The sequence below is a fragment of the Ammospiza nelsoni genome, chromosome 12, assembly GCF_027579445.1.
Source record: "Ammospiza nelsoni isolate bAmmNel1 chromosome 12, bAmmNel1.pri, whole genome shotgun sequence".
NCBI lineage: Eukaryota > Metazoa > Chordata > Aves > Passeriformes > Passerellidae > Ammospiza > Ammospiza nelsoni.
Genome location: NC_080644.1, coordinates 22,251,032 through 22,258,531, shown reverse-complemented (window position 1 = coordinate 22,258,531; position 7,500 = coordinate 22,251,032).

The following is a 7,500-nucleotide window of genomic DNA, read 5'->3' as shown; positions in this document are numbered from 1 at the left end:
CCTGAAGGCTAGCGGGGCCACGCGGCCGTCACACAGCTGGGGTCGGTAAAGACGCCCTCCGCGGCAGCGGGAGGGGCGACACCTCGCCTGCGACGGGAAGCGAACTGGAGAGGAGACCGCCCTGCCCGAGCACCGGACACCCCCGCCGTGACTTCCCCGCGACAGAGAAGCCCCGGAAGGAGAGCCGGCCGGCCGAGGGCCCTCTCCGACGCCACCCGAAAAGCCTCATCGATCGGGCGCGGCCGAGGAAGGAGCCGCGCCAACAGCGACAAGGGCCCCACGGCCACGGTCCTGGGACAACGGCGACGGCCGCCCAGCCCCGCCTGCGGAGCGCTCGCGGCAGAGGAGGAGCGCGGGGGGTGCCGCCACCCGCCCGCCCGTTTTCCCGCGGGCGCCAACGACTTCCCTTTCGGCTAGGCAACGGCAGGACTGGGACTGGGCTGGCCCGCCAGGCCGGGGGGACTCGGCTTCCCCTTCCGGCCCGGGGAACCCGGCCGAGCGTGCGAGATAAAGTGCCACCGGACCGCGCCACCGGCGGCCGGCTCTCCCTTTCCGGGAAAAATATAGCCGGGGGAGCGGCACGACAAAAAAGGCACATGGAGACGCGTTCGCAACGATCCGTGCTAGCCACGGGGGCCGCGGGCCCGGGACACCGGGGACCCGGGGGGCGAGTTACGAGACTCACTCCCCCACGGACCCGCCGGCATCCCGCTCGCTCCCTTCTCTCTCGCCGCCCTCGCGCGCCTTCGTCGCAACGCTTCTCGGTGCCGCGGCTTAGGGCCGCCGGAGAAAAATCAAAAAGATCCGCGGAGGCCGGCCGGGCGGGTGCCCCCACTCTGCCCGCACGCCGGCACGCCTAAACCGCGGGGGGGGGGGGGGAAAAAAAAAAAAAAAACCGCGGGCCCGCGTGGCAACCCAGCCCGCCCGGCATAAGCGGCTCGGTCGATGCGGCCACGACCGAGGTGGGCGAGGCGCCGCCGCCTCGCCCGCGACAAGTCCGGGGGGCTCTCTCCGTCGGGTGCCAGGTCCGCCAACTCCAAAAAACTCTGCCCGCCAACGCGGGTCCCCGGCTTAGGGCCGAGGAAGGGGGACGGCTTCAACAACGCGGGCCGGGGACGGGGGCACCCCGACCCCGGGCTCCACAGCTTTACCGGGCGGGCCGACCGCCGCCGAGGCGGACCGACAGCCCAAAACAGTGCCCGCCGAGTGGGCCCCGGCTTAAGGCCAGGCACGAAAGGGACGAGGCGCCGCCGCCTCGCCCGCCACCGCTGCCCAGGGGGGACGCCCCCCCTTGCGAATCGGCCGGCAGAAGCCGGGCCGGAACGGGACACGCTCGCAGCTTCTCTCTCTCCGCCTCGCCTCGGCCGCCCGAGCGGCTCTCTCGGATCGTCTTTCGCTGCCCTTCTCTCTCGGCCTGGCGGGGAGAGCTCTCGCCCCCTTCTCCGGCTGCCCTTCTCTCTCGGCCTGGCGGGGAGAGCTCTCGCCCCCTTCTCCGGCTGCCCTTCTCTCTCGGCCTGGCGCGGAGAGCTCTCGCCCCCTTCTCCGGCTGCCCCTCTCTCTCGGCCTGGCGGGGAGAGCTCTCGCCCCCTTCTCCGGCTGCCCCTCTCTCTCGGCCTGGCGGGGAGAGCTCTCGCCCCCTTCTCCGGCTGCCCTTCTCTCTCGGCCTGGCGGGGAGAGCTCTCGCCCCCTTCTCCGGCTGCCCCTCTCTCTCGGCCTGGCGGGGAGAGCTCTCGCCCCCTTCTCCGGCTGCCCCTCTCTCTCGGCCTGGCGGGGAGAGCTCTCGCCCCCTTCTCCGGCTGCCCCTCTCTCTCGGCCTGGCGGGGAGAGCTCTCGCCCCCTTCTCCGGCTGCCCTTCTCTCTCGGCCTGGCGGGGAGAGCTCTCGCCCCCTTCTCCGGCTGCCCCTCTCTCTCGGCCTGGCGGGGAGAGCTCTCGCCCCCTTCTCCGGCTGCCCCTCTCTCTCGGCCTGGCGGGGAGAGCTCTCGCCCCCTTCTCCGGCTGCCCCTCTCTCTCGGCCTGGCGGGGAGAGCTCTCGCCCCCTTCTCCGGCTGCCCCTCTCTCTCGGCCTGGCGGGGAGAGCTCTCGCCCCCTTCTCCGGTTGCCCTTCTCTCTCGGCCCCTCTTCACTGTACCAACTTTTTTTCGGGAAAGACGGGAGCCGGGACACAGCCACGAAGACTCGTCCCGGCTAGGCGGCACTTGCTTTGCCCTGCCGGCTGCACCAGCCTGGCCACTCCACTCCGCCTTAGGCGCAGGCACGGGATGAAACCAACCTGCGGGGATGCGGCCCGTCACCTCGCTCCCATAATACGGACAGACGCGTCCGAAGCCGCCGCGGCCTCCTAGGGGACCGATGGAGCTTGACCGGGAGAAGGCGCCGCCGCAGGCCGCCTCTTACGATGAGGCAGCCGGAGGCGGCCGGCAACAGCGACCCCTTGGTGAACTTCCGCAGCCGGCCGAGACAACAGGTCTACCCGGCACCCTCCGAAATTTGACTAAGTCACGCCGGGGCGAGGTAGACCTGGTGTCCCCGGAAGGCGCACGCCAGCCGGGGGCAAGGCCGACCTCCGCCGGCCCCGGGCTCCGGGGTAGACCTGGTGTCCCGCCGGATCCGGGGTAGACCTGGTGTCCCGGGCTCCGGGGTAGACCTGGTGTCCCGCCGGATCCGGGGTAGACCTGGTGTCCCGGGCTCCGGGGTAGACCTGGTGTCCCGCCGGATCCGGGGTAGACCTGGTGTCCCGCCGGATCCGGGGTAGACCTGGTGTCACGGGCTCCGGGGTAGACCTGATGTCCCGCCGGATCCGGGGTAGACCTGGTGTCCCGGGCTCCGGGGTAGACTTGGTGTCCCGCCGGATCCGGGGTAGACCTGGTGTCCCGGGCTCCGGGGTAGACCTGGTGTCCCGCCGGATCCGGGGTAGACCTGGTGTCCCGATCAAACCGGGGTAGACCTGGTGTCCCGGGCTCCGGGGTAGACCTGGTGTCCCGCCGGATCCGGGGTAGACCTGGTGTCCCGGGCTCCGGGGTAGACCTGGTGTCCCGCCGGATCCGGGGTAGACCTGGTGTCCCGATCAAACCGGGGTAGACCTGGTGTCCCGGGCTCCGGGGTAGACCTGGTGTCCCGGCCTCCGGGGTAGACCTGGTGTCCCGGGCTCCGGGGTAGACCTGGTGTCCCGCCGGATCCGGGGTAGACCTGGTGTCCCGCCGGGCCCGGGGTAGACCTGGTGTCAGGGGCTCCGGGGTAGACCTGATGTCCCGCCGGATCCGGGGTAGACCTGGTGTCCCGGGCTCCGGGGTAGACCTGGTGTCCCGCCGGGCCCGGGGTAGACCTGGTGTCCCGCCGGATCCGGGGCAGACCTGGTGTCCCGATCAATCCGGGGTAGACCTGGTGTCCCGCCGGGCCCGGGGTAGACCTGGTGTCCCGGGCTCCGGGGTTGACCTGGTGTCCCGCCGGATCCGGGGTAGACCTGGTGTCCCCATCTATCCGGGGTAGACCTGGTGTCCCGCCGGGCCCGGGGTAGACCTGGTGTCCCGCCGGATCCGGGGTAGACCTGGTGTCCCGATCGATCCGGGGTAGACCAGGTGTCCCGCCGGCCCCGGGGTAGACCTGGTGTCCCGCCGGCCCCGAGGTAGACCTGGTGTCCCGCCGGATCCGGGGTAGACCTGGTGTCCCGGGCTCCGGGGTAGACCTGGTGTCCCAGGCCCCGGGGTAGACCTGGTGTCCCAGAGCCCGGGGTAGACCTGGTGTCCAAGGCCCCGGGGTAGACCTGGTGTCCCGCCGGATCCGGGGTAGACCTGGTGTCCCGATCAAACCGGGGTAGACCTGGTGTCCCGGGCTCCGGGGTAGACCTGGTGTCCCGCCGGATCCGGGGTAGACCTGGTGTCCCGGGCTCCGGGGTAGACCTGGTGTCCCAGCGCCCGGGGTAGACCTGGTGTCCAAGGCCCCGGGGTAGACCTGGTGTCCAAGGCCCCGGGGTAGACCTGGTGTCCCAGGGCTCGGGGTAGACCTGGTGTCCCAGCGCCCGGGGTAGACCTGGTGTCCAAGGCCCCGGGGTAGACCTGGTGTCCCAGGGCTCGGGGTAGACCTGGTGTCCAAGGCCCCGGGGTAGACCTGGTGTCCCAGGGCCCGGGGTAGACCTGGTGTCCCGGGGCCCGGGGTAGACCTGGTGTCCCGGGGCTCGGGGTAGACCTGGTGTCCAAGGCCCCGGGGGAGACCTGGTGTCCCGATCAATCCGGGGTAGACCTGGTGTCCCGGCCGGAGCCGTGGTAGACCTGGTGTCCCGATCAATCCGGGGTAGACCTGGTGTCCCCGGCCGGAGCCGTGGTAGACCTGGTGTCCCTTCACAGCCGCCTGCCTCCCGGGCGCCACGGCGAGCCGCGGCAGCGCCGGAGCCGGCTTGTCCTGGTGAGCCAGGGCCGGCCCGGACCCGGGGTGGGCCTCCCATCTCCCTGTCGTCGCCCGCGGCCCGGGTGCCTCACCGTCCCCATCGACCCCGGAGCCGGGCTAAGCTCACAGCCTCATATCACCCCGGAGCCAGACGGCTCGATCAGCCCCGTCGCGCACAATGAACCCCACCCCGCTTTCAAGATCAATACATATTTTCGGGGTTTATTGTGTTGGTCATTCGGGATTTTTTTTTTTTTTTTTTTTTTTTTTTTTTTTTTTTTTTTGGTGGGTTTTGGTGGTTTTTTTTCGGTTTGTTTGGTTTTTTTTTTTTTTCTTTCTTTCTTTATTGTTTGTTGTTTCTAGGTTCGGCTCTGTTGGATGCTGAGTTTTGAGGCTGTTATCTTTTGGGGGGGGGTCGGTGGTCTTGTGGTTTGGATTTGGGTAGAATGGCTCCTCTATTCGCTTGGAACGAGAAACTCATCCGGAAAAACAAACCGACAATAACAATTGGCACATTTTATTTCTCCTCGTTTCGTATCCAGAGCACTCCCAGCCGAGCCGACGGGCAACCCGTGCCCCGTGGTCTGCCTGCTGACACGCTGAACTGGCGAAACAGCGCCCCCACCAACCCCCCGCCCCCGCCCCCGCCCTGTCCCACCCACGCCCTCCTGAGACCCTACACAGCCCGGCCCCCCTGGCCCCCGATGCGGCTCGCCCCGCCCCGCCCCGCCCACCGGTAGAGGCGGCTGCCGCCGGCACCACCGCCAGCACACAGGCGGCCACTTTCGGCCGGGTTCTTTCACGGTCCGCAGAGGTCTTCCGCCCTCGACGTCAGTCTAGGGGGCCGTGGGGGCTCGGGGCCGAGGCGCCCGGGGCCGGCACGAAGCCGCCGGCCCTTGGCCCTCGTCCGCACAGACACAGATACAGCGCCACACCCACCGCCCCCCCCCCCCCCCCCTCCCCGTGCGCACGTTCACTCCCCAAGGTCATCCCTTCAGGCCACCACACCGCCGCGCGCGCACACGCGCGCGCGGACAACCGTCCCCGCCCCCTCGCCGCCCCCCGCCACCTGCCCCCGCCCGCCCGCCCGGCCGCCTGGCTGCCCGTCCGCGTGCACGCTCTCGCGTGCCCTCACTCCCTGTCCCTGGCCCCGTCCCCGTCCCCGCGCCCGCCCCTGCCCTTACCCCTGCCCTTGCCGTCTCTGCCGGAGCCGCCCACGCCCATCAGCGGTTGGGGGCGCCCCACCCGCCCTCTCCCATCAGTCCCCCGGGCGCCGTCTGCATACTTTTCGGGCTTGCTAGGCACCCGAAGAGGGAGTCCGGCCAGGCACCACAGGTCCAGCCACGGGCAAGGCAGCCGTGGCCTAAGGCCGGCCCGGGACAACAGGACTACGACGGGGCGTTGGACACCAGGTCTAGCCCGGGCCCTAGGGCACCAGGTCTACCCCGGGCCCCGGGACACCAGGTCTACCCCGGGCGCTGGGACACCAGGTCTACCCCAGGGCCTTGGACACCAGGTCTACCCCGGGCGCTGGGACACCAGGTCTACCCCGGGCCCCGGGCTGCCGGAGCCCAAGTCCAGCCGAGACATCAGGTCTACCCCGGGCGCTGGGACACCAGGTCTACCCCGGGCGCTGGGACACCAGGTCTACCCCGGGCCCTGGGACACCAGGTCTACCCCGGGGCCTTGGACACCAGGTCTAGCCCGGGCCCTAGGGCACCAGGTCTACCCCGGGCCCCGGGACACCAGGTCTACCCCGGGCGCTGGGACACCAGGTCTACCCCAGGGCCTTGGACACCAGGTCTACCCCGGGCGCCGGGACACCAGGTCTACCCCGGGCCCCGGGCTGCCGGAGCCTAAGTCCAGCCGAGACATCAGGTCTACCCCGGGCGCTGGGACACCAGGTCTACCCCGGGGCCTTGGACACCAGGTCTACCCCGAGCCCTGGGACACCAGGTCTACCCCGGGCGCTGGGACACCAGGTCTACCCCGGGGCATTGGACACCAGGTCTACCCCGGGCGCTGGGACACCAGGTCTACCCCGGGGCCTTGGACACCAGGTCTACCCCGAGCCCTGGGACCCCAGGTCTACCCCGAGCCCTGGGACACCAGGTCTACCCCGAGCCCTGGGACACCAGGTCTACCCCGGGCGCTGGGACACCAGGTCTACCCCGGGCCCTGGGACACCAGGTCTACCCCGGGCGCTGGGACACCAGGTCTACCCCGGGGCCTTGGACACCAGGTCTGCCCCGGGACACCAGGTCTACCCCGGGCCCCGGGACACCAGGTCTACCCCGGGCGCTGGGACACCAGGTCTACCCCGGGGCCTTGGACACCAGGTCTACCCCGGGTGCTGGGACACCAGGTCTACCCCGGGCGCTGGGACACCAGGTCTACCCCGGGGCCTTGGACACCAGGTCTACCCCGGGCGCTGGGACACCAGGTCTACCCCGGGCGCTGGGACACCAGGTCTACCCCGAGCCCTGGGACACCAGGCCTACCCCGAGCCCTGGGACACCAGGTCTACCCCGGGCGCCGGGACACCAGGTCTACCCCGATCCCTGGGCCGCCGTAGCCCAAGTCCGGCCGGGTACACCAGGTCTACCCCTTGGCCTTGGCCTTGGACACCAGCTCTACCCTGGGCCCGGGGCTGCCGGAGCCTAAGTCCGGCCGGGAAACCAGGTCTACCCCGAGCCCTGGGACACCAGGTCTACCCCGAGCCCTGGGACACCAGGTCTACCCCGGGCGCTGGGACACCAGGTCTACCCCGGGCCCTGGGACACCAGGTCTACCCCGGGCGCTGGGACACCAGGTCTACCCCGGGGCCTTGGACAACAGGTCTACCCCGAGCCCTGGGACACCAGGTCTACCCCGGGCGCCGGGACACCAGGTCTACCCCGGACCCCCGGCTGCCGGAGCCTAAGTCCGGCCGGGACACCAGGTCTACCCCGATCCCTGGGCCGCCGTAGCCCAAGTCCGGCCGGGTACACCAGGTCTACCCCTTGGCCTTGGCCTTGGACACCAGCTCTACCCTGGGCCCGGGGCTGCCGGAGCCTAAGTCCGGCCGGGAAACCAGGTCTACCCCGAGCCCTGGGACACCAGGTCTACCCCGATCCCTG